The sequence below is a fragment of the Danio rerio genome, chromosome 23 (assembly GCF_052040795.2).
Source record: "Danio rerio strain M-AB ecotype USA chromosome 23, GRCz13ab, whole genome shotgun sequence".
Classification (NCBI taxonomy): Eukaryota; Metazoa; Chordata; class Actinopteri; order Cypriniformes; family Danionidae; genus Danio; species Danio rerio.
This window is the reverse complement of record NC_141043.1, coordinates 45516893-45543413: the sequence shown is the minus strand read 5'-3', so window position 1 is coordinate 45543413 and position 26521 is coordinate 45516893. Positions and strand designations below refer to the sequence as shown.

General features: G+C 38.8%; 1 protein-coding gene and 1 long non-coding RNA gene across 17 annotated transcripts in view; one reads left to right on the top strand and one right to left on the bottom strand.

Annotated features, from left to right (window-relative positions):
• Positions 1 to 26521, bottom strand: part of shisal2a (shisa like 2A) — a 211063-nt gene that overhangs the window by 16251 nt on the left and 168291 nt on the right. The window lies entirely within an intron of this gene.
• On the top strand, positions 10675 to 13031 carry LOC147838289 (uncharacterized). Of its 2 annotated transcripts, none has more exons than XR_015524215.2 (5): positions 10675 to 10731; positions 11697 to 11823; positions 12000 to 12085; positions 12374 to 12416; positions 12525 to 13031. It is a non-coding gene; the product is annotated as an uncharacterized LOC147838289 (long non-coding RNA). The 2 variants fall into 2 exon arrangements; XR_015524214.2 differs by having other exon boundaries at positions 12514 to 13031.

Sequence of the window (26521 nt, the reverse complement as noted above, 5' to 3'; positions counted from 1 at the left end):
ACTTTATATTAAGTGTCCTTAACTACTAAGTACTGACATCATAAAATTAATACAATGTACTTACTGAGTTTATAATGTATTTCAGAACACTTGTGGTGCTTTTGAGTTGGGATAGAGGTTGGGTTATGGACAGGTTTGGTAGTATGGGTAGGTTTAAGGGTAGGTTAAGGTGTAAGGGATGGTCAACAGTGTATTTACAAATGTAATTACAAAAGTTAATTACAGATGTAATTACAAACAAGTATTTAATCAAGCATAAGTACACAGTAAATACACATATTTACACAATAAGTACATTGTAACAAACTATTAATAACTGTTTAAGTACATATTAGTTAACAAAATTATTATATTATAATCTATTAAAAACAAATAAAAATCAGTCATCAGCCTTTACTTTTTATATTATAAATTAATAAATGAATATAAAAAATATATATGGTTAATAGACTGTTGCATTTATGTGTTGTCAATGTGCTTATGTTTATCCATGCCTATAGTTGTGTCTACAAGGTTTATATATTTACAGTATAACCACCTTGAAAAATGGGGGTCGCGAGTCACTGACATTGTTATTTTGGGGGTCGCGGGCTGAAAAGTTTGGGAACCCCTGGGTTAAGGTGTAAGTGATGGTCAACAGTGTATTTACAAATGTAAATACAAAAGTTAATTACAGATGTAATTATATACATGTATTTAATCAAGCATATGTACACAGTAAATACATGTATTTACACAAAAAGTACATTGTAACAAACTATTAATTCCTAAGTACATATTAGTTAAGGCCACAATATAAAGTGGAACCTTTTTTTGTTTTGCAACATTGCCCAGCCCTAATTAGAAGTAAAAACTAGCAACAAAAGACATTTTGATAACAAACATCCAGATCCATCCACAGCACAGAGAATTAAATAAATGACATCTTTCATTTAACCAGTGACTGAACTTTTGAACCCAAGAACCAATCCTGCTGTTTTATTATGAGAACCTTTATAGTGTTTTTTTGACCTTGCCGAGGCATAAACCAGATTCAGAACAATATCAGTGAATCGCCATAGCTGTATTACTTTAATAGTGTCTGATTGTAGCATTCTTCAAGTCTTTCTAATACTGACCGTGAAGTTTTCAGTGCTAAGAAAGCCTGTTTTGTAAAACATTTGTTGCTAAGCTCAAAGGAATAAAGATTAAGGTTGCGGTGAACTGAGAACGGAGGCTTGTCTTATTCATTTTTGAATGAATGTACTGCAGCAGTGCTTCAACAAGACACTTTACACAGAGCATTACATAAAAAAAAACCTGAATATGAGAAAGTGAGCTCATATTTGATTAAAACGTAGGTCTCGAAACTATGAACATGATCAAAACTCTGTTACATACAAGTAACTACATGATTTTTGTCATCAGATTGAGCATTTTATGGCAAGTAAAATGTATTGTGGTATAACTGTACAAGCATTCACCCCTGTGGCTCTGCTGTGACATCTTTAATGAGTTAATAGTTTTTAAGTTTGAATGAGTATTAAACATCGAGTCAAGAAAGGTTGAAGCAACTTAGTTTTACTTGATTATCTCTGAGTGGTATCTGCGAGAAAATGCTGCATCAGGCTGATTTGAAGTGCTTATTACATTGCATAGCATGATGTTTAATAAATATATGAGTTTTCATTGTAAAATACTAAATGCACTCATACTAAATATGCCTATATATATTAGGCTACATAGACTGGCAATTCATATTTTAATGGATTTTATGAAAGTATTTTGCTATATTACCCTGTCTTCGTTCTCTCTTAATTAAAATTTCTGTATTTGATGATCCACGGGTGTTTTTCTGTTTATTTACGGTTATGAATTGCAGACCTTGATCTCCGCTCGGTCGACTTTTAATGCTGAAAATTAAACACTGCAATAAAGCATGACATTTACTGACATTTAAAGCAATATATTATATAAGAAATAGGATTATATAAACATTAAGTCCTTTAAAATTGCTGGCAGTTTGTTACCAAGGTTTTTGCACTATAATTTACAACACCAATATGGACAATATATCACTTCAAACTATTAAATGCGTCAATAAAAGTAACCTTTTCAAACTTTTCTACATCTAAAGTTGTTGGAGGAAAGATCAAGGTCTAATAATGTAAATAAAAAGTGTAATATAACAAAAAAGACTAAAATAAAATGACAAAATAGGGAAAAGTGATATTATTATTGACAGTGTGTTATAAAACACTGATCGATTTGTATTGCAAACTATTAGCCTTCAACTTATGTTTAGGCTATCTAAATACCATCATCTGTTTCTGAATCATCCTGCATATTTTGCAAAACTTGATCTCCATATTCTTAGTATAAAAACTCTTCTAGGGTTTCTGTTAGTACCCAGAATGGCAAAGGTAACTACAGGTTGAGCAGTTTAATTTATTGTAGTAATGGGAGAAACTTTGCAAATTTTTAACCAATTCCAAGCCAAACTGAACCAATTGGTTTCAAAATGATTCACTGTTTCACTTATCTTTTGAAAACCTTTTTTTCCATCTAAGAAATATGTCTTAGCTACAAAGCATGCTATATATCCAACCCGGGCTCATTGTGGAAACGTAGCCCCGCGGACGTTTCTGCAGACCACGAAATACGTCCAGGGAGGTAAGTATTCGAGTAGTTTTTGTTTTTGCGGATCCGCGAGAGGCCGCTGTGCGCGTTTTTTTTGTGTCTCGAGCGCGCGCCGTTTGCGCCCGCGCTGTCCTCGCGTGAAAAGCCACCGGAGGCCGCTGTGGAGCGATTGTCCGATGGACTGACTGGCTGAACGACTGAACGATCGACCGGGCGGCCGGCCTGCAAAAGCCCTCATCTTTGATTTCGACCACGTTTTCGGATCCCGCCGCGTTCTAGCCCTTATTTTTTTTATTCTGTTTTTTATCTTACCTGATTTCTGGAACCGCTCTTCCCCGGACCCGATCCCGGTCGTCCTCCTCCGGGCCTCCGCTCCGCCGACGTAACGCTGTGAGCTAAGCTGACAAACTGGTTTCAGCGGGAAAGCCCTCCACATGGAGGTGAGCTGTCAGCCGGCAAGCGAGAAGAGGAGGAGCGTAGCGGCGCCACACCGCCCCGCAGCGTTTCGCTAAAAAAAAACTAAACGCGGCCATGCGTACCTCCGGCCACATAAATCGCGGTCTCCAGAAACGTCCGCGGGGCTACGTTTCCAGAATGAGCTTGGGTTGTATTTATCTCAGAGGCAGAAAAGATAGCCCATGCTTTTATGACTTCTAGGCTGGATTACTGTAATGCTCTGTTTGCTAGATGCCCAGCATCCTCTATTAATAAACTTCAGCTAGTGCAAAGTAAGCTCCAATAATTCTTACCAAGTCAAGAAAATATGACCATATCTCTCCAGTCTTACACTGGCTGCCTGGTAAGTTCTGTATTGATTATAAAATATTACTTCTTACCTATAATGCTTTAAATAATCTAACTCATGTTTATCTAACCAACCTTCTGTCTCACTACAATCCAACCCGGTCTTTAAGATCTCAAAACTCAGGACTTCTGGTAGTACCTAGAACAGCAAAGTCGAGTAAAGGAGGTTGAGCCTTCTCATTCAAACTCTGCAATAGCCTTCCTAAAATGTCCGAGGCTCAGACACACTCTCTCAGTTCAAAACTAGATTAAAGCCCTATCTTTTTAGTAAAGCGTACACAATGCATCACATATTAGAATGATACATGAGTGTGCTCCATGCAGGTGAGTGGGCTTGACAAACCTCCTATAAGACACACTCCTCCTGTCTTAATGCACCAGATTTTTTGTTAGAAATGCTCATATGATTTATATGTTTGTTTCAATGTTTGCTTAAATGACATGTTCAATTACATTATGAACAGCAGCGAAGCTATTTATTTTCTTTGTTCTCTATTTCCACCTGGGGATGCTCATCCCAAGGTCTCTAGAGGTTGTGGAGCGATGCAAGACCTGTGAAGAGACGATGCCAACCATCGAAGACTTCAAGGACAACACACAAACTTAATACACTTAAATAAACATGTATGGACCTTATATTTGATTGCAACATTAACTTAATTTGATTGTAATACAGTAATATTCACCTTCTGTAAAGCTTCTTTGAAACAATAATTATAGTAAAAAGCACTAAACCAATAAATTAACTTAAACTTACATCAAACTACATGAGGAATTACAGTCTGAACAACATAATAAAGCATATTTTACTTTTAAATAAACCGTTCAGTTGCCAAAAAAAAGTTGTTATCGTATGGATTTACAGCATTATCTCGCTGCAATAATATTATTACATATTTACACTCACCGGCCGCATTATTAGGTAGACCTGTCCAACTGCTTGTAAATGCAAATTTCTAATCAGCCAATCACATGGCAGTAACTTAATGCATTTAGGCATGTAGACATGGTCAAGACGATCTGCTGCAGTTCAAACCGAGCATCAGAATGGGGAAGAAAGTAGATTTTAGTGACTTTGGATGTGGCATGGTTGTTGGTGCCAGACGAAAAATTGCCGATCTACTGGGATTTTCACGCACAACCATCTCTAGGGTTTACAGAGAATGGTCAGACAAAAAGAAAATATCCAGTGAGCGACAGTTCTGTGGGCGCAAAGGCCTTGTTGATGCCAGAGGTCAGAGGAGAATGGCCAGACTGGTTTCAGCTGATAAAAAGGCAACAGGAACTCAAATAATCACTAGTTACAACCGAGGTCTGCAGAAGAGCATCTCTGAACACACAACACGTCCAACCTTGAGGCGGATGGGCTACAGCAGCAGGAGACCACACCGGGTGCCACTCCTGTCAGCTAAGAACAGGAAACTGAGGCTACAATTCACACAGGCTCATTAAAATTGGACAATTGGAGAAACATTGCGTGGTCTGGTGAGTCTCGATTTCTGCTGCGACATTTGGATGGTCGGGTCAGAATTTGGCCTTAACAACATGAAAGCATGGATCCATCCTGCCTTGTATTAACGGTTCAGGTAAGTTGTGCTGGTGTAATGGTGTGGGGGTTAATTTCTTGGCACACTTTGGGCCCATTAGTATCAATTGAGCATTGTGTCAACACCACAGCCTACCTGAGTAGTGTTTATCCCTATCACTCTATGCATATCCCTTTATGACCACAGTGTCTCTATCTTCTGATGGCTACTTCCAGCAGGATAACGCACCATGTCATAAAGCGTGAATCATCTCAGACTGGTTTCTTGAACATGACAATGAGTTCACTGTACTTAAACGGCCCCCTCAGTCACCAGATCTCAATCCAATAAAGCACCTTTGGAATGTGATGGAACGGCAGATTCGCATCATGGATGTGCAGCCAACAAATCCGAAGCAACTGTGTGATGCTATCATGTCAATATGAACCAAAATCTCAATGTATCTTGTGAAATCTATGCCACAAAGGATTAAGGCAGATCTGATGGCAAAAGTTGGTCCAGCCTGGTACTAGTAAGGTGTACCTTATAAAATGACCGGTTAGTGTATGCTTTCTGCTATAGCAGGAGCTTTACATTATGCTATCATTGATTTGCGTATTTATTTCACTCTTATTTTTGTTCCAGTGTTCTCCTGCATGTATTGTTTTAATATGCTAACATCTGGTGCATGTTCGCCCACATTCTTTGTCCTTTTCAACAAAATAGATCAATTATGAACATTATATTTAAGAACAAAAGCCAATTCATTTATAATTATAATTATTTGTATAACAGAGGCACTTCACGCTGTGCATTTGTAAATTTTCAAGTGAAAAGTCGTGTTCAGAACATTCGTGGCATTGCTTTTGTTCGAATATAATTATGATATTTAAGTTATCCTTTTCAAGAGATGTGTATTTTAATTGAGCTAATCTATGAAAGCGATGATTTAATTATAGCTGGATTTCATTGTTTGACTGAACAGCGCACCCCTGATTTAACACATTTAGATGCTTAAGTTGCTAATAAGCTAATTGTATGTCTCTAAAAGTCTAACAGCATGAACGACGTGTAATGGCAGGAAAGTCTTTTTTTTTTTATGTCTGTTCTTGATTAGCCATTGTGTGGCTCGTTCATTAATTGAACCACATTAGATATTCTCACAGGTCATAAAGCTTTACAATATTTCGGCATAAATGTTGACCGCAAATGTAACTCTGTACAATTTTTGGAAAATATCACCATGACAGTTGAGCAGGGGTATCCAGGCTCGGTCCTGGAGGGTCGGTGTCCTGCATGGTTTGAGACACTGCTTGCTGCAGAGCCATTTGAGGAGAGCTGAGCTCCAGCGAGGGGGAGCATGAGCTCTCGCTCCTCCTCCTATAAGCTGTTTTAATGCGTACACCCACCCCACCCCTAACCCTACTCCCAGTGACATCACTCGTAGAAGTGCAAGAAAGGAGAAGCGAGAGCTCAAGCTTCCCCTCGCTGGAGCTCAGCTCTGCCCAAATGGCTCTGCAGTGAGCACCACTTGCATGGTTTTTCTCCAACTTCCTTCAATGCACCTGCCCGGAAGATTCTTGTATAACAAGAAAGAGCTTGATTAGATGGTTCAGGTGTGTTTAATTGGGGTTGAAATAAAATAAGCAGGACTCCAGGACTGAGTTTGGGCATGTAAGGCTTGAAGCTTAAGCTGCTATTCTGAACCAATAGTTGGAAACAGAAAGTAGTTGAAGGGTGGTGTGTTTAAATCTATCATTTATCAGACTCCATTGTAATTAATCTGACTACAATAAAGTTGTCATCATAATTGATAAAGAGAAAGAATCTCTACGTCTTAAAGCAGGCAAAGTTGTTTATTAAGTTACATGTTTAAATATACAGACAATAGAGTGAAGCAAACTAGCATACTTTCAACCCAGGCTCATTGTGGAAACGGAGCCCCGCGGACGTTTCTGCGGACCGCGATTTACGTCCCGGGAGGTACGTATTCGAGCGGTTTTTGTTTTCGCGGTTCCGCGAGAGGCCGCTGTGCGCACTTTTTCGCGTCTCGGGCGCCTCTCGGGAGCGAGCGCTGTTCTCGCGCAAAAAGCCGCCGGATCGGCCGACTCATCCGCGCTCCTCTTCCTACTGCTCCTCCTCCTTCCCTAAACCCGAGCGACGATTCGCAAAAGCAGTCCAGAAAAACAACAATAAAAAAAAAAGCAAAAGCCCTCGTCTTCGATTTCGACCACGTTTTCGGATCCCGCCGCGTTCTCGCCCTTATTTTTCGGATTCCGTTTTTCGTCTTACCTGATTTCCGGAACCGCTGTATCCCAGACTCGATCCCGGTCGTCGTCCCTGCGGCCAGCTCCTCCTCCGGGGCCTCCGCTCCGCCGACGCAACGCTGTGAGCTAAGCGGACAAACTGGTTGCAGCGGGAAAGCCCTCCACTCGGAGGCGAGTTGGCCAGCGAGCGCGAAGAGGAGGGGCGGAGCGGCGCCACACCGCCCCGCATCGTTCGCTCGAAAAAAACTAAACGCGGCCTTACGTACCTCCGTCCACGTAAATCGCGGTCTCCAGAAACATCCGCGGGGCTACGTTTCCAGAATGAGCTTGGGTTGCATACTTTATAAAGAAACTAGCTGTAACATATGCACTGCTGAGCAACAAAGACAGTGAAACTGCCTTTGTTAGCATATGAGGCTACGCATCAGTGTGCGGGAGATGCAGAGTAAAGGGCATTCTCCCAGATCAACAGTTGCCTTTCCTTATTATACCCTGAGCAAAGCATCGTCAAACATGAGTGAAAACCAACCCCCAAAACCAGATGAACGTGAGAGCAAAGTTGAGGAGATAAAGTGAGGGAGAAGTACATTAACATACTCTCCTCAGGCCATAACTCAACAATATTAATTATATAATCCATCAATGTCTCTTTTGATTTCAGCACTACAACACTGAAGTCATAAACTGTCAAATGACACCAAACATGACAAAGTTACAAGGAAGATCACAAGTAGAGGAATTGTGTATGGTGAAAAGCACATGGTTACTGCAAGCAAATGGCAGAGATGTGTATTGGAGCTGTGAGGAACTCTGCCACACCAAGAGGACTTAAGCCTGATTTATACTTCTGCGTCAGGTGACCGGCGTAACCCACGGCGCAGGCAACGCGCGTGGCTGTGCATTTATACTTCTGCGCGCTGTCTCTGCCGGTATGCATTAACACTTCCGAAACGCTAGTTGGCAGTGATGTGTAAATGTTCCTCTGTGTCGAGTTTCTTCGCTACTTTTTTGCATTTCCTGAACACTTCCGGGATGTACAAGTGGCTCAAACTCGCTCATTTTGAGGCAGGAACCGGCGGACGTGCAACAACTTTAACTATGAGGTAAACACAAAACAAAACTTTCCATCCGGAGCTCCTTCACGGGACTCCACACTTGTAAACAATCGCTCGCGCGGCGTCGCGCCATTCGCGCGCCTCTCGGTCCCGCCCAGACTCGTCAGCGCTACCAAACCGACCAATCACAGAGCTTATGCTACGCGTCGTTGCGACGTGTAGTTACATTTTTTGAGAGGTGCACGTCAGTGACGGCGATGGCCACGGCGAAGGGCTATGCGTCAGCGCCGTAGCATACGCCGGTGTTTGACGCAGAAGTATAAATCAGGCTTTATCCCATGCTTGGAATGTCTCAGCAATCCTTCATTAGCATAGAAGGAATAGTATATATAATATTTTCTCAGCTTACAGGCACCCTTGCAGTGGAGTATACATTTATAATTTCATTCTGTGTGTGTGTGTGATACATAATGCATCAGTATGTCGTGCATTGTCAATGTCTTATAAAAGTCACTTTTTCAAACTTTTCCAGGTTAAAAATGTTAAAGTAAAGATAAAGGTCCCGTAAAGAAATTCAAAAGCATAAATAAATGGGGATGGGGTTTGAGATAAAACATGAAACGACAAAACACGGACAACTGCTAATTTACGTACATTTTTTACAGTGAAAACTAGCATCATAAAATGCAGAGTCTTTTCTAAAGTCAGATAAATGATCTGCATTTTACCTTGCGTTTTCAGAACTGAAAGCGTTCCACACCCAACATCAAATCCTTTGTTATCATTAAAGTTATTTTTCTTTTCTTTCGTTTAGGGATATTCTGATACCTTTTTTGCCTCCCCTATTCTGATACCATTGCTCAAGGTATCGGCTGATACCAGGTACTGAACCGATATCGGAGTGTGTATCTGTGAAAAAAGAGGTGTGTACTATAAGCCCTGTAAAAATTGATAGAATTATCTTATGTTGTGCTTCAGACTTGTCCATTGATAAAACATAAACAAATGCATACAGTGAACTAGAGTATTTTTTATTATCTGCGCAAAATGGCTGCACAGTGGTGGTGGATTCCCCCCTATGTGTAAAGCGCTTTGAGTGTCCAGAAAAGCGCTATATAAATGTAAGGAATTATTATTATTATTATTTTTATTATCAGACATTCGACAGATATATTATTTACTGTACTTAGCTGAAACCAGTTCAGCCACAAATAAAAAACCCCCGAAATATTTAAGTTTTACTGGATAACTGTATAAAAACTTGTGCAAAAAACAAAGGGTAATAGTATTGGATTGGTTTATGGCTTCAAAAACTTTCCAATATTAAAACTAGTATCGGAACACCCCTAGATTTATTGCCATATCTGTCTCCTCTTAATTCATAATTTGACTTCTTGTAATTGTTTCTGTACAAGCGCCACTTTGTGGAAAGTCTTTATAAGGAGCTGGTGTGCATTATGCAAATTATTAATCTTGGGCATGAGGACAATTCTGATTCACTAACAGAAGAACGACTTTAAGAACAAACTCATGTGCGTACACGTGTGTTAATAATAATGATAATAATAATTCCTTACATTTTTATAGTGCTTTTCTGGGCACTCAAATCGCTTTACACATAGGGGGGGGGATCTCCTCATCCAACACCAGTGTGCAGTATCCACCTGGATGACGCAACGGCAGCCATTTTGCGCCAGACCACACACCAGCGGATTGGTGGAGAGGAGAAAGAGTGATGAAGTCAATTACGATATGGTAAAGTTTAGAAGGCCATGATGGACAGAGGCCAGGATGCCAGAGTGAAACCCCTCCTTTTTTCGAAGGATACACAGCAAATTTATCAGAGTTAAATTCTCGGTGTTGAAGCATTTCAGAGTAAAGTGTTGACGTTAAAGAGTTAGGATTTGATAAATGAATATAATTAGAGTTAGAATTCATTTTATTCAGTGCGAAATCAAGGAGTTATCTTTTCAACACTTGGTGGTGTTATTTCCAACATCCGGGAATTCATGCAGCAACAGTCACTGAAGAATTTTCCAGACGCCATTTGGTGAGTCAAACTACCTAAATGTTGGTATTTTACTGACTTTCTTTAAGGAAATACAGTTGTAAACATATTGTTAAGTTAATAACTTAAGAATGGAGTGACAATTTTAAACTTCTGCGGTTCATTCATGGTCGTTTGTGTATCTAGCTTAACTGCATTACTATTGACTTCTTTTCAAGAATGTTTTTATATGTGCTCACGCATACATAGTGCATAAAAACATCAAATGTACATGTTCAACACATTTCTGTCACGCTTAATGCCATTTTGTGCGTTGTGGTTGTAACCCATTTGTAAAATAAAATCGACACTTCTCCTTTAATTCTAAGCAAACTAGCGAGGGAATCCCCGGAGATGCTAACGGCACACAGGACGGTTTCCATGAGCTCTGGAGAGTTTCTAAAACATATCTGGTGAGTAAATGAACATATGCTTACTTGTAAAATGCTTCCTGACTAAAACATATGATTGTTTGTTATTAGTGTATGTTAATTTGGTTATTTTAAACACCGCGGCCCTTTTAAACTGGTTCATTCGTGGCCGTCCATATACCGTTAGTCCATAGACTCGCGTGATAACGTACGCATGAATTATATTAAGTGTTGACAACCATTAAAAGTCGGAATGTTAACATTAATGTCTTTAAATGACCGCGTTTGCACTTTCTCAGACATTTAACGTTACAGAAGTCTCCCGGAAGTTGCGGGACTAACGTTAACGTTATCCCGCAAATGCACAGAGACTCCCAGATGCCCAAGTAGATGCCCGCAAATGAATGATAATCTCCCGGAAATCGCGCGTCTCCCGCCTAGTCATTAAACACTTTGCACACCCCTCTCCACAGCATCCCTCCCAGCTCTTCAGGTACGTCGCGCGCAAGTCACCCCCACCGCTCTTTAGGTACGTCGCGAGCAACTCATCCCATTGCTCTTCAGGTTCTCATCTCTCCCGCTACCTCCCGCAAATCAACTCTGTATCCCCCGAAAATGACTTTTCCCAACTCGGCATGTCTGACGTTAGTAAGTTAGGCTATTTCTGTAGTCAGGAACATCTTAGTCAAGCTTTTTCTCCCGCATGATATTGTGCTTAAAACTATAGGCTAAACTTAGCATGTACTGTACACAACATTTCCGTTTTATTTAAGACAATTTAGTGCGTTGTAAACAGCCACCTGTCTGTAAAATTAATCAACTGATTCATATTTGAGCACCCTAATGATGACACAGGTTTGATTTGTAGATTTATTATCAATAATCAACATCTGAATCAAAAGATATCTGAAAAAATGTGAGACATACTTTGTGATGTTCATCTCTCTTTTTTTATCTGAAGGTTATGCATATGTGTTAGATACTAATTTTTTGTTGTTTTTTAACAGCCACAGTTCTCTATACAATAACACAAGACCCTGTGACGGTGGCTGATTAGAGACGGATGGTGTATTTCCAGAGTTGGTGAAATGACCAAGCACACCTTCTTGGTCATATGTGGTGATAATAATGAAGGTATGTTTGCTAAAGTTCTGTATTTGTTTCACAATAAGCTGAGAGGGTATTAGAGCATTAGAGAATAATAAATGACATGAAGGTGATAAGTTTTGTATTGTGGGTGAACTGTTACTTAAATAATGTTTTGCTCTTTGCTTTGCACTTTTCCTCTTCTGCTTATCCTAATAGTTAAGATTATATTTGGACCTGAAACATCTGCTAGACTCCAGGAAAGGTGGCGTCAATACTGGACCTGAAAGGGCCTAACAAGTTGAATCTGGTAAAGAAACACGCACGCACACACACACACGCTTACCGAAAACTGTAAGTTTATGAATATTTTTTACACTGTGGCCAATATTTTGGGGAAGTCAGCATCACTAAATGATATAAAAGATTTTAAGCTCCTCTAAATTTTGCTCCAAGTGTTGTGTTAAATTCAGGATTCTGGACAGACAGCTGCCTGTTTTTCCAGTTCTAGTCATAGTGGTTAACCTAATTGTTTTTGGAGATCCAACAGTGATGTATGTGTTTTTTCTACTTATCCATATCCTGTCACCTCAACCAGCTGGGAGAGTCAAGTTGTGGATCATCATGAAGATTTTCAAAAGGTGAGTTTAGATTTCTTGAATGTTTTATTTACTTTAAATGTTCTTTTAAATATATCATAGAATTTGATTGCAATTTGTTTTCAAACATTTTTCTTAGCCATGCTGGAGTCTTGAAGAGTTCTTAGATGAGCATCACCCTATATCCGTGCATCAGGAACCACCAGACGAGCGATCAGCAGCTGCTACATCGTCATGGATAAAAAGGTCATCCTGTGGCTGGGAAGCACTTCATTCACAGGACATGCTTGATGAGATTTCCTAGCTCCAGTTTGTTTTCACACAAGTTTACAGCATTTATACCTTCATTTAAACTGCTGTGTTTGGTATGGAGGACAAGGAAACACCAGAAGTGAAAGATTTGCACGCCAAGTTGTTTAAAATGTAATTTCATAAGAAAACTATGAGTGACGCTATAAACTTTCAAATTGCTCTGATGAAACATCAAGTTTGGACCAAAGGACTGAAACAGCCTTTTTGAGCACTGGTCATACATATTTTGTTGATACTGTCTGTACTAATAAAACATTTAAAGCATTTTTGACATTGTTGCAATTTAAAAACTGAATGAATTGTTGAAGTGGTGAATGTTTTCAAATAAAATGTTTTTTCTTTTGTAATTTACAGTCTATTTGGCCTTTTTACCATATTTACACTCAAGAGAGTTGAATAAAATAACAATATAATACACCAGGCGGTGTTAAATATAGTTACATTTTTAACTCTGTCCAGAGTTAAAATTAACCCTTACTTCGGTGTCAATGTGCCAACCCTTTTGAAAGTGTTGATTTAACTCTGTTTTGAGTGGACCCCATGAGACACTTTCAAAGTGTTGAAATTAACACCCATAGAGTTGTTTTGGGTCCCCATATTTTGCTGTGTATCCTGGGATTTTTAATGACAACAGAGAGTCAGGACCTCGGTTTAACGTCCCATCCGAAGGACGGCGCTCACAGAGCAGTATAGAGTCCCCGTCACTATACTGGGGCATTAGGACCCACACAGACCACAGGTTGGGCGCCCACTGCTGGCCTCACTAACACCACTTCCGGCAGCAACCTAGCTTTCCCATGTGGTCTCCCATCCAGGTACTGACTGCCCGCAGGCCTGCTTAGCTTCAGTGGGCGACCATGTGAGAGTTGCAGAGAGCTAGCTGCCGGCAAATAAAACTGCCGGTTTCATGAATTAGGTGGAAAGTTTTCATGAGAAGTTCAAATGCGTGTATAAATACAACAAAAATACGCAATGAGAGCCAATGTCCAGGTGAATGTCAGCTGATTCATAAAAAAATGTTCACACACAGATTGCATGCACAAATTTGTATTAAAGCACAGATTAGTCACAAATTTAATCACAGCAGGGCAAAAAAAGCAAACACCCTCGCATACGAAAATAGTAAGGGCACACATAGAAGATGCAATTTGATCAACTATAAATGCATTTGCCTGTTCGTGCCATAAATGTCACGGTTGCAGGTTTGTGCGCCTTCCGGATGGTCTGTTTTGTCACGTGGGTTGTTTTGTTTTGGTCGTCTACGTGTATTTGTTATGGTAGGTCACGTGTTATGACGTTACTCAGCTGTTTTGATTAGCTCTCCAGCTGAGACTCATAACCATGTCTATATCTGGACAACACTCTTACGTTTCCTTGTCAGTTCGTTGTATGTGTTCATGTGTCAATGTCTGTGCTCAGGACTGTGAGGAGTGGACCCCGTTCGTCTGTCAGTTTCCTGCACAGTATCCCCCATGTCTTTGCACATTGTCTCTACCCTGTTGGTTTATTCTTAAGGCGTCAAATAAACTTTTTTGCATGCATATTGGTTCCTTCTCAGTATCCTTATTTAATTGTGACAATAAAAAAACTTTTCCTTTCTCAAAATGCATCTATATCTGTGTGAAATCCCTAAAGACATTTAACCCACTTTCTTTTGAATCTGAGCAACACTATACTGCAGATTCATTTCCAGTATAGAAAAAATATAATATCCTAGCTTGATGTATCAAAGCTCAAGGAAGGTCAGAAACTTACAGAAAAGAGAGAAAAAGAAGCGCAGTGTGTTTAGCTCTTCAAAACAAACTTAAAAAAAAGCATAGAGACGATTCACTTGTAAAGAGTTGATGGGGTCAATCTCTAAAAAGAATCGTGTGAAAAATGCACCAATTAACCCTGACTCATCGCTGTATACAATTAAATGCAAGAATTTTTATGAGAAACTCAAATTTTCAGGGAGTAGACAAAGAAAAGTCAAGTAATGGCAGCGAGATGAAGTTTTAAAACGGATAAAGGAAAAAAAAACCTGTGATACATGTTGATTTATAGATCTGTGCAATCCGTTTCATGTCAGATAGGAAGAAAAACTAAAGGACAGGGTCTCTAAAAAATAATACAAATTGATGTTTGGGGTTTTGTTGCAGAATTTGAGCAGAATTACAAAGAATACAAAAGGAAAGCCCAAGTTCACAGATAGACGTGACCCTGCAGACAAAAATGAGATCCTTTTTTGTGTGTATCAGAGAGATCGGTATGATGTGATGAGGATCATAAGAGTCTCGCAGAGATCTTTGGAGGAGAAAATGCTCAAAGAATATCAAGGAGCACAGGGAAAAGCTTTAAAGTAGACCTGTTATTCCCCTTTTTACCAGATGTAAAAGAAGTCTGATGCCCCTAGAGAGTGTAGTAAAGTTTCAGCTCAAAATAACACACAAATAACATTTTATAACTCTTTGAAACTGACCCTTTTACACTTAAAAATATGTATTTTTTTACTTGTTCAAATTACTTAATTTTAATGATGCTGAAATATATTAATTTTATGTTTAATCTTAAAGAGCCCATATTATGGGTTTTTTAAAAATTCCCCTCCATGTAGTGTGTAACACAGCTCTAAGGGAAGTGAAGTATCCAGCTAAGGCTTAAATCTGTAAGAGTACAGTGTTTAAAACGATTGATTCATCTATAAAAGAGTCGACTCAAAGTGCTTCAAAAGAGTCGCCTTGATACCGATTCATTAGGTGTTTCGCCATGACGTACGAACGAAAACAAGTTATTCACGTGCACGCGCAAACCTGGGAGATTTCAAACCTGAGGCCCCGCCCTCTGATGCAGAAACGCAGACACACACACACACCCACAAACACACACACACAAACATGCCGGTCGATTGAAGTGCAGATGGATATTATCGAGTCTCTACCCAAAGATGAAACCTCAGCATTATAGCCAAGCAGTTGGAAACTACTGGAAACTTCTGAAAACTACATGCTACAAAGAATACTTCATCGGCGTTTGTTAAAGGAAGGATCAGTAAAGAGTAACTTACTGCTGGACATGTCAGAATGGGTTTCTTCCTCCATTTCTCGAGTGAAAGTACGTGCGATTAAAGTTGTTGCCTCACTGACTCTAGCTTACAAATGTATTTAGTTGTGATTTATTACTTCTAACCGCGTGTACTGTATCAGGTTAACTGGCTATATTCTCTTGTCGCGTGCAAAGTCACGTTAAAAACGCGACCCGTGCTGCTTTGTTTACGGAGCTCCGTGGACGAGGGTAGTGTGTGTGTGTGCGCTGTCGTCCGGAGGTATGTGTGTGTGTTTGTGTGTGTGTGCGCGCGCGTTGTCGCCCGGAGGTATGTGTGTGTGCGCGGACGAGGACAATGTATGTGTGTGTGTTTTTGTCTGTGAAAAGAGCAGAGTGAGACAAGCTAGGATATCTCCTCGACAGTTTTTGGAGTTTTTGCTCAATAAAATAGTTAGTCGTCTGAATTTTCAAGTCCATCGACTGTATTTATATTGACCCACTGGCAGCTAAAATCCACGCCTACACTATCGAGCGTGTATGCACTGTGATTACTTTTATATTGCTGATTAGCTGTTGGGCATTTTACTCTCTGACTGAAGGCAGTCGACCAATCGCAACAGGCTGTCATCGGTCCAATCAGTGCAGATTAGCTTCGAGCTAAGGAGGGGTTTGGGAACAAATGAATCACTGGACGATTCATACAGGAGTCGCTGGGATAATTAGGTAAAAATAAATGCAGATTATAAGACCATGAAAGTGTTTTTTGACCTTGTTTACATATTAGACTGTTGTTGGAGAACCTTACAACCAAGATATGACCCTATTTCATGTATAATGTGGGCTCTTTAATTGATTGTGTTCTTTTCAAATAAGGGCGGAGCTACAAATACCTGTGTGTCAGCATTGCGGCAGATTCAAAACAGGATTAATGAGTTTTGGTGACTGTCACTTTAAATTCAAATGAGATTGTGCTCTTTCCAAAAGAGGTCAGAGCTAAAAATGCCTGTGTGTCAGCACAGTGGCAGATTCAAAACAGGACTAATGAGTTTTGATGACTGTCACTTTAAATTCAAATGAGATTGTGCTCTTTCCAAAGGAAGGGGGAGCTACAAATGCCTGCGTGTCAGCCTAGTGGCAAATTCAAAACAGGAATAATGCGTTTTGGTGACCGTCACTTTAAATTCAAAGGGGATATGCAATTTTCAAAAGATGGGCGGAGCTACAAATGCCTATGTGTCAACATAGCAGGAGATTCAAAACAGGACTAATGAGTTTTGGTGACTGATGCTTTAAATCAAAATAACATCATGCTTTTTTTCAAAAAAGGGCGAAGCTACAAATGTGTCAACACAGTGGCAGGTTTAAAACAGGACTAATGAGTTTTGGTTACTCATTTTAAATTCAAATGAGATTGTGCTCTTTTCAAAAGAGGGCGGAGCTACAGATGCCTGTGTGTCAGCATAGTGGCAAAAACAAAACTAGTTTAAACTTAGGGCGTTAAAGGATTTAAATGCACGACTTGATAGTGAAGGACCACACGACATGTGGTGGAGTGTGGTGGCCTCCGCCCACGGCAAGCTATTGATTATCCCTTACATAAATTGCAACACTTTAGTTTAGCTTTAATTTAGTATTAACAAACCATTAAATAACACTACTAGCATGGCAAACTAGCTATAAACTGTTTATTAATAGTTAGTAAAGTAAAAGTTGGGTTTAGGTTTGGAATGGCATTATGGATGCAGAATGAGATCATACTTTATAGCTACTAATGAACAGTTCTTATATTATTAACAGGCATGTGATAAGCCAGTAGTTAATAGCACAAAATGTGACACTTTAAGTTTTGAATTAGTTAAATGTGGAAATATTCAAGGAAACACAGCCAATGTAAGCATTGTTACCAGTAGGACAGAATAATCGTCCTATGTATCGAAAAAAAAAAAACACAATTTTGAACACTCATTACTGGCGTTTACAACTGAATTTTATTTATTATGTAATGCTAAATGTCAACTTTAAAGAGGTGAACCAATCCACATTCTCCAATATTTATTATAACTTGTTTTCTCTGGGGAGGAAAAACAAGACAATTGCACTGAAGTCGATTTACTTCTCTTTTGTTAGGCCAGATGTGTCTCATTTATTGGAAGAAACATGTGGACAAGCAGACTGGAAAACTGTGAGCAGGCCATTGATTTCTTTTCACAATGTACTCAACAGATGGTGTAAGTACATTTACAACACTCTGTGCACGAGAGTGTGTACAGAATAGAGAGCAGGAAACGTAACAGCTGCTGCATGCCAATTGACCTACTTATAATACGTTTTAAAGGTTTGCACTATTGTTGTGAAGAAAAAGTATGTACTTTTGGGTGAAGCAGATGAATATGGAAGCTTTGGGAGATACCGCTTCCTCATTAATGGATCGTTCTGTTGCTTAGTTATGTATCCTGTCAATCATCTCGACACATTGTCCAAATTTCCTAACCAATATTACAGCAGCAGTCCAACGAAATCTCAATGAAATTCAATGAAATCTCCTCTGGTGTTTTGCTAATGGCCAAATGCAGATTTTTAAAGAAGTCAAATTGTTATTGTAGATGAAATGTAATGTGAAGAGTAAGGAAATGGTGGAAACTCACTTCACTTAAGACATCCATTAGCCTACATGTACACAATTTTGTTTGTTAAGCGCAAAGATTTGTTTCAAAACTAAAATTCAGTTGTAAATTCCAGCAAAGGAATAAATAAACAATTATAATGAAGTGCGGTCAAAAAACACACCCTGTGTTACATTAAACACGCATCCTACACTAAAAGCCCCAATAGGTTGACTGAACTAAATTAATTGAGTAAACTCGTTGCCTCAATTTAATTGAGTAATGGAGTCGCCCAAAACTTGCATATTTAAGTTTATTTAACTTGCTCGTTTTGTATATCATACTTAAATTGTTGTAAATAGGGTTTTTCAGGCGAGAATGTAGCTGTTTTATACTCAAATCTGCACAAAGATAGCGCATCTTTGACAATGTGCCTCAGCTTATGTGGACTTCGACTCCTGGCCTGCCAGCGGGAGCTCCATCATCACCTCCCCTGCCAAGCGCAGCTTTACTTCGGCCAGTCCATCTCGGATGTACCGATGGATCTCATCTCTCCATTGTAGTTAAAACTTGAGATTTAATTCATCTTGTGAATATCTAACAGACAGTTTTTGGTCTTTTAAATCTATTATTTTTTGTATTATTTTGGCAGTATTATTTTGTTATCTTTTATAATTGTCTTTAATTATGTTACCAAGTCGTACACTGTTTGCCTTTATTTAGCAAATTGTTTGACGTACGTTAATTTTTATTTCATACCATGTATGTCTCTATTTCTTATTGTGTATATGCTTTTATAATCACCATTATAGTTTATTAAATCTGATAATTAAAGACCCATGTCTGTGTATAATAACACATTTTACTTCACATTTAATGAATTTACGTGTACATTTTCTTAAATAAAAAATGTAGATTTATAATAATAATTTAATATTAATTACAGGGTCGTGCTCTATGTAATTGAATCATTTTATTGTTGATGTACGGTGAAATCGATGTATCCATGGTGAGGTAAGTAATGTTATAAAGTACACTGCCGTTCCATTAGAGGTTGGTGAAGCACTCCAAGTGCTGTTTACTGTAAGTTAGTCACGTGAACAAAAGTGCCAACCTCACTGGTGGAGAAGGTTTTACCTTGGCGCGTTAAAAAAAAAAAAAAAAAGCATGAGGCGTTTTTTAAAAAATGACGTTTTACACCTGGCGTTTTACGCATTGGTATGCACGATCACATTCAGCGCGTCCATAGAGGCCAAATAGGCGGCCGTCTAGGGCGGCAGAATAGAGCGGGCGGCATACCCGACACTACCCTCATCACCCACGCCCTCTGCGTCTAGGGCGGCACGATAGAGAGGGCAGCATCCGCGACAGCTCCCTCGCACCCACTTTACTTTAGGGTTGTGGGCGGCGTGACCGTCCTTTGCCTAGAGCGGAAGTTCAACTTGCTCCGGCCCTGATCACATTGGCACCCTTTATTTAGTCACGAGGCGTTAAACGTCGATGGAAAACGTAAGCAAAAAGCGTCCCGTTTGCACGGGCCTTTAGAGTCTACATTGTAAACACTCTATAGACACAATCTCCATTGTAAACACTCTATAGAAATAAAGATGAATTGAACTGAATCAGCCAAATTTACAATCGCCATCATAATTAAGCACATTTACATTTCTACAAAGCCTCCCAGAGTTTTTCTTTTCTTGCATTTTAATTGTCATTTTTGCATGTCACGGTTTTCAGATTATTGTGCATCTAATAGGTAATTTCAGAAAATAAATCGCAGAACATTGTGAAGCTTTATCATGAAGTATTGAACAGTCTTATCAGACAGGCTCATCGTTTGTGTAGACATGAGTTCTCATGTAAGGTGTTAATAAGGTAACAGAAGTATTAATAAACCTCCAGGTCTTTAGAGAACATTAGTGACACACAAAGAGCTGAACGGTGTCTGTACGTCTCATTAAACCTATCCAACTCGTTTAATTTTCGCATTCAGATTAAAACCTTTCCGCCAATTAAGCGTTCAAGAGAAAAAGGTTTCTATAGACTTGCACTGTGAAAGAGCTTTTCCACAAAGAACAAGATGAATCCTATTCAACCTTAAAATCAAAAGAAATATTCATCAAGGAAATTAGTACAGTTTTTGCACTGGGTCATTATTTTTTAGGAGCATAACCAGAGGTCATTAAAAGCTTTAAAATAAAATATAAACGTATTTATCTGGATCATTTTTGTGTATTTATTGATCTGTTCAAAAAAAAAAATGACTTAAGGGTGTCATAACTATCTTAAGGGTAGAACTATTTCAGATGGTTTGAAAAAAATTGACGTGGTTTTCCTCAGGGCTCGATTTTTTTATTTCTCTATAAAATTCAGTGATAAATTGACGCTCTTGACTCTTTGTTTATTTGTTTGGCTGACGTGAAGTGTTGGATGGCAAATAACTTTGTCCAATTGACCGAAGACAAGTCAGAGTTCATTGTATTTGGTCAGAAATGAATTCTAATGATAATCTATTTTTGCTTCCTAATATAACATCCCTTTGTGAAATGTCTTGCTGTTATTGTTGACTAAAATATGATGAAACAAAAGCTGTCATTTTTTTTTTCTCTCACATCTCTCGCCAGATTTTAGACTTTTTAGAAAACTGTTCTTCTGTTGTACCATTAGCATGTGGTGTTCCTCAAGGGCTCCATTCTGGATCCTGTTTTTTTTTTTTTTTCACTTTATTTACTTCCATTAGGAAAGGTTTTTAATACTATTGAATAAATGACCATCTGCATGCTGATGATTCTCAAATATATTTCTCTATAAAACATTGAGAGAAATTCTCTCTTTGTTTGACTGTGTGGCCAAAAAGAAGTGTTGTTTGGCAAATCATTTTCTCCAATTGAATGAAGACAAGGCACAGTGTATTGTATTTGGTCAGAGAGGAAATGCTATTGATTTGAATGACAATCTGTTATTGCTTCCTAAAAAAGAAAAACAATTCTTTGTAAAAGGTTGTGTTGTTATTTTTGACAACATTTTAATTACTAAATAAATGTTGTCAATATTTTTATTTCTTGCCAGATTTCAGACTGGATGAGTCAGACATTGCATACTTCCATACTTTATATTTAGCTAAAAACAGTATGCGATTAGAGAAGTATGTCTGAATTCATAGAATTAGAAAAACAGCCAGTGAAAAGTACTCCGGTGACCTACTACTTCCGGCGAGATTCTGAAGTGCGCATCTAATGCATGCTCAATTTTGGGTCCTGTTTAGCTTTTCCCTTTACTTACTTTAAGGTTTTTGATAACCATAGAATATATTCCCATCTGCATGCTGATGATTCTCGAATTTATTTCAATGAATAAAGACAAGTCTGAATTCATTGTATTTGGTCAGAAATAGATTCTAATGATAATCTATTATTGCTTCCTAAAATAACATTCCTTTGTGAAATGTCTTGCTGTTATTGTTGACTAAAATATAATCACCAAATTAATGCTGACATTATTTTTAAATCTCACAACTCTTGCCAGATTTCAAACTGTTTGGGAAACTGTTCCTCTGTTGTACCATTAGCATGTGGTGTTCCTCAGGGCTCGATTCTGGGTCCTGTTTTGTTTTTACTTTATTTTAATTAGGAAAGGTTTTTAAAACAATTGAATAAATGACCATCTGCATGCAGAAGATTCTCAAATATAGTTACATATAAACCACTGGGAGAAATCCTCTCCTTGTTTAACATGAAGTGTTGTTTGGCAAACAACTTTCTCCAATTGAATGAAGACAAGGCACAGTGTGTTCTATTTGGTCAGAAATGGATTCTAATTAACATCTGTTATTACTTCCTGAAAAAAATAATATTAATAAAATTTCATTGTAAAAAAAAGTCTTGCTGTTATTTTAAATAAATGCTTTCATATTGTTTTTAAAATCTCACATCTCTCGCCAGATTTCAGACTATTTGGGAAACTGTTCTTCTATTGGGGCAAGGCAGTGGCGCAGTAGGTAGTGCTGTCGCCTCACAGCAAGAAGGTCGCTGGTTCGAACCAAGGTTCAGTTGGCGTTTCTGTGTGGAGTTTGCATGTTCTCCCTGCCTTTGCGTGGGTTTCCTCCGGGTGCTCCGGTTTCCCCCACAGTCCAAAGACATGCGGTACAGGTGAATTGGGTAGGCTAAATTGTCCGTAGTGTATGAGTGTGTGTGTGAATGTGTGTCTGGATGCTTCCCAGAGATGGGTTGCGGCTGGAAGGGCATCTGCTGCGTAAAAACTTGCTGGATAAGTTGGCGGTTCATTCCGCTGTGGCGACCCCGGATTAATAAAGGGACTAAGCCGACAAGAAAATGAATGAATGAATGTTCTTCTATTGTACCATTAACTTGTGGTGTTCTTCAGCGATTGATAAATACTACCACCATCTCTTTAAAATCTCACATCTCTTGCCAAATTAATTTGCCAATTATTTGGAGAATATTATTCATGCCTTCATTTCTTCCTGTTTGTATTATTGCAAAGTGTTTATATCTGAGTCAGGCCTCTCTCTCTCGCTTCCATTTTCAGAACTGATAGGCTTTTAACTGGTACTAAAAAAGAATCATATTACTTATACATTTATTTAACTGTATTTTCATTCACTCATTAATTATACGCTTTTATCCAAAGCAACAGATGACAACAATAGAAGCACATCATGTCATAAGAGATCAGATATATATATATATATATATATATATATATATATATATATATATATATATATATATATATATATATATATATATATATATATATATATCCAACCAATAATGAAAAGTCTGAGTTTGTTTAATCAAACAGTGAAGGAACTACACATAAGTGCTATTGTTACTGACTTAAGTGTTGACCACAATAGTGCTCATTATACGTGTTACCAATTTGTGACAGAATTTAGTATTAAGTGTTGCTATATGTTTATAAATCTCTCCATGGCTTGGCCCTGGAGTACATTTCTGACCAATTTATTCTTCATCTACCCTTGAGATCTCTTCACTCTAAGGATCAATGTCTGCCAACTACACAGTTAATTTTGCTGTGTTGAATAAACCCTTAAAGACTTCAATTTAACACTGCACGTGAGTGTATTTGGTCATTTTTCTGATGGCTACTCCCAGCAGGATACAGAGCAATGTCATAAAGAGTGAATATTCTCAGACTGGTTTCTTGAACATGACAATGAGTTCACTGTACTCAAATGGCCTCCACAGTCACCAGATCTCAATCCAATAGAGCACCTTTGGGGTGTGGTGGAATGGGAGATTCACATCATGGATGTGCAGCCGACAAATCTGCAGCAACTGTGTGATGCTATTATGTCAATATGGAGCAAAATCTCTGAGGAATATTTCCAGTAGCTTGTTGAATATGCCATGAAGGATTAAGGCAGTTCTGAAGGCAAAATAGGGTCCAAACTGGTACTAGTAAGGTGTACCTGATAAATTGTCCGGTGAGTGTATGTATCACATATAATTTTCAAGTGCGAGCTCAAAATATGGGGTAACAACTAAACACAATAATCAATCAAGTCAAATCACAAGTGTTTCTCCCCTGCCTGTAGGCTCATTGACAGAAATGAATTGATAATGCTGTTTGCCATCTATTTGGCTTTGTTCCTTTATGTTTAATAAACCAATCTAACAGAAGACGTACATGCAGCAAATCTTAAATAAACTTTTCTTTAAATGAATTTGTCCTTCCAGTAACAACGGGTGTTTAATGAATAAAACCTTTTCTAAGACAAAAACAAGCCAGAAAGTGTATTGAAGATAAGCTTCGATGTATTTGTTATGCTGCTGTTCATTCCCAGCTCTAATGAATCACTCACATTGAATGTGAGAAAACGTTGGTGGTTTTGCAACAACGATTAACACAATTCATCCTAATTGTGAAGAAACGGAGCACTATTGATGATGACCAATTCATAATCATAACCTCTTGTCTTCTATGGCAACTGCATTCAACAACCGGCTTCATGTCTTCAGCAACAAAATCCACAACAGAAGCACGCATGTGTTAGTCAGAGCATGTTATCATTTGGAAGGTCAATCAAAGCACACTTTCCATTTTTGGCAGTTTTTTTTAACCCGAGTTGTTTCCTAGATACCGCAACGCTCATGACGCAAATGCACAACAGCTCAGAGATGCAAATTGCAGAAGCAAGTTTGAACAAGATCAAATATGAGGCTAAAAATTGCTGTCAGGTCTCATGAAGTAAAGTTCTGCAACATCACGCACGAGTTGAACTTCTTTAACTTCGTTTTTCACTCATGACACTATGGGTCAAATATGGACAAACTTATTTGTTGGGTTAAAAAGTGTAAGAGTAACTTAACCGAAGAAAGTTAGCCTAAAAAAATGCTGGGTTATCATAACTCAGTGTTGGGTCAAATATTGACAAACTCAACGTTGGATTACAACAACCAAGCATTTTTAAAAGTGTAGAAAATTGCCTGGTATTTTTCCCAAACAAGAAGCACATACGCTGTTCAGTTGCAGATGCCATATACAACTTAATGTTGGATGACAACAATTTTACCAATACTAACCATAGAATACCATGGAAGTTTGTTCCTTGTGTCAACCTACGTTATAAGATCGATCAGTGATTTACTAGCATATTTCAATGAATCAGATCCTGAAGATTCGAATCATTGATTCAACTCAATTGAGTCAGATTGAATCATATTAAAAGATTCACACTCTCCATTTGTCCAGCAAATAGAAGACATCGTATTTTACCAGTCTTGTTTATATTTTTTCCATGGCCAATGATAATAACACAGTATTGGGTTAACTTTTAGCAAGGTAACAAAATCTAGTTATGTCGAGGCATTGAGATAAAAGCACATGAACATGAACACAGTTCTCACGAAATGAGTACAAAGATTTATTGAGCTACACTACCATACACAAAACTAACTACTTAATAAGCAAACAACAAACAAACACACAGACAGAGGTAGTTTAGAAGATGCAAAATGAGTTGACAACCATCCCGAATTGATTTTAGTACTTCTTACCAGATGTTAGAATCACACCGGAGAAACCACAAAAGCAGAGAATGTCACGGTTGCAGGTTTGTGCGCTCTTCCGGAGTGTCTGTTTGATCATGTGGGTTTGTTTTGTTTTTGTTGCCCACTTGTATTTGTTTGAGTCACGTGTTATGACGGCACTCAGCTAGTTTGATTAGTTCGCCAGCTGAGGCTCATTATCGTGCCTATATATGGCCGACGTTTCTGTGTTTCCTTGTCAGTTTGTCACGTGTGCTTATGTGTTCATTTGTCTGTGCTCAGGACCGTGAGGAGTTACCACTGGACCCTGTTTTCCTGCCTGATCCCTGCCCTGTTTTCTCCTAGACCTAGCACCGCACTCACTACTTGCATTTATTTTGACTGTCAAATAAATACTATTTTACTCGCACTTGGATCCATCTTAACATTTCTTTCAAGAGTTCACACTTAGATATTGCTTGACAACTGTAAGCAGGTTTGGCATGCTGTCCCGGGAGAGAACCCTGAGCTCGGAGATAGTTGAGCCCAGGGCTCCCGCCAGGTCCATAGAGCATGTGAAGGGAGTACGAGATCAGGTGGTTCTCGAGAGCTCCTCTTTTTAAAGGAGGAAATGAGGAGAAAGAGGGTGGATGGGGGATTTCTTCGGAAAACGAAGATAAGGGAGTAAATCTAGCTAGGCTATTTATAGTAAGTTAGGATAGATCTGATTGGCTAACTAATGAGTGTGGATAGGCGGCCAGCTGCAGTCAATTATATCACATGTTCCTCTCGAAATTAGTTTAAAAACTTCACTTAAGTGTGACAAAACGAACTGACCTTTACCATGGATCCAACGAGTGCGTCACAGATTTCTGAGTTCCTCATAACCAGTAACGCCAGGATCGATTGCCAGGATGAGGCTTTGGCCACCACAGCACAGGCTATTCCAGCCCTGGTTGGTCAGGTTTCACTGCTGACTACAAAGGTACAACTGAGGGATTCTGGAGCAGCTCAAGCGGAGCCTGCACCAGCCCAGGAGGTTATGCCTGCACCGGTGACTACTAGTCGCCCATATATAGGCACGATAATGAGCCTCAGCTGGCGAACTAATCAAACTAGCTGAGTGCCGTCATAACACATGACCAAAACAAATACACGTGGGCAACAAAAACAAAACAAACCCACATGATCAAAC